Consider the following 1,508-nt stretch of genomic DNA (forward strand, 5'->3'; position numbering starts at 1 on the left):
TGCTGATTAGCAGAGGTGGGACCAAGTCATTGTTTTGCAAGTCACAAGTAAGTCTCGAGTCTTTGCATTCAAGTCCCGAGTCAAGACAGACAAGTCCCAAGTCAAGTAAGAATATATGCTTCTAGGTGTTATATCGAAGCCAATGAGCCATTATTTGGAACCTCAATGAAATAGATTTAAAAACATGTGAGCGGAAACGCATAAAGAACTGCTTTGAAAGAACTAGAAGAAATAACTGCTAGCATACTTTACAAGTGAGAGGAAACATGCAATGTGGATGCAGACAAACTCATGAAGACAATCATTAAAAAATGCTGTGCTAACATCCTTTATAACTAAGATTAACAAAGACAAAATCATTTAATAGAAAAAATGTTGTATGTTAAATGTTAAGTTTATAATATGCATAGTTGATCACTAAATTTAGGGGCTATGTGCGCTATAGGCCTACAGACTGATTTACAACACGTGAATTCATTCATTTATCCTGAAAGAAATGGAAGTGACATGAGTGCCTGGTGAAGAGGGAGAAAAATTAAGTAGCCTATATTTTATAGTTATATATACAATACTCATTTTCTGAAAGAAACACTTGTTCAAATTATATTTTAAATGATCATTAGGCCTATTGCCGCTTGCCCACTTCAGACATTAGGCCTAATGTGCATTTTTCTTCTTCAAATTATAGCTAAATGGTTTGCAATGATTAATTTTAAATCTAGATTAAATCAAGGTTTATCTAATAATTCTGTTGCACCAAACTTTAAACCTTTAAAAATAAGCAGGTTTACATTTTAACCCATCATTTTGATCCTGGATTTAAGTTATATTTAAGATTAACATTAATCCTGTTGCACCATAACTTTAAACTCAGATTTAAATCTCGATTATGGATTAACTTTAAATTTAATGGAGGTTTAAATAAAATAAAATGCACATGCAAATAAAATTCGGAGATCGCTACTAGACGAATCATGTAATTTATTTTTTTTACTTATCTAACGACTTTGATCTGATCATAAAGTCTTTCCGAGTCACAGAGCTCAAGTCCAAGTCAAGTCTCGAGTCATTGCTGTCAAAGTCTAAGTCGAGTCTCAAGTCTTCTTTAATTATGTCGAGTCGAGTCGCAAGTCATCAAATTTGAGACTCGAGTCCCAGTCAAGTCTCGAGTCGAGTACCGCGGGGAGAAAACGATGATCACTGTTAGAAATGGGAGGAGAAAACCCAGGTGGTGCTCCAGTGAAAAAAACTAAATATACATTTTTATTCACATGTATAATGAGATATAGCTTACACTTCAAAAGGCAATTTCATTGATTAAATATGAGCGCTGCAAGTTTCAAAGTCAGGTGCTGCCCTGCTTTGTTTACTGCGGTTACCGGGGAAACGGATATATTCCTGGCGAAAAGCGCCACCTGCTGGCAGAGAATAAATTTGAAATTTTCAATAAGCCCTTCTGCTCTTTTAGACCAAAGCCAAAAACGACCCTTATTTTTACGCAGAAAACA

General features: G+C 34.9%; 1 protein-coding gene across 1 annotated transcript in view; it reads left to right on the plus strand.

Moving 5' to 3' along the window:
• Positions 1–1,508, plus strand: part of LOC107707624 (upstream stimulatory factor 2-like) — a 16,936-nt gene that overhangs the window by 1,298 nt on the left and 14,130 nt on the right. The window lies entirely within an intron of this gene.

The sequence above is a fragment of the Sinocyclocheilus rhinocerous genome, unplaced genomic scaffold (genome assembly GCF_001515625.1).
Source record: "Sinocyclocheilus rhinocerous isolate Xijiao unplaced genomic scaffold, SAMN03320098_v1.1 scaffold235, whole genome shotgun sequence".
Lineage (NCBI taxonomy): Eukaryota > Metazoa > Chordata > Actinopteri > Cypriniformes > Cyprinidae > Sinocyclocheilus > Sinocyclocheilus rhinocerous.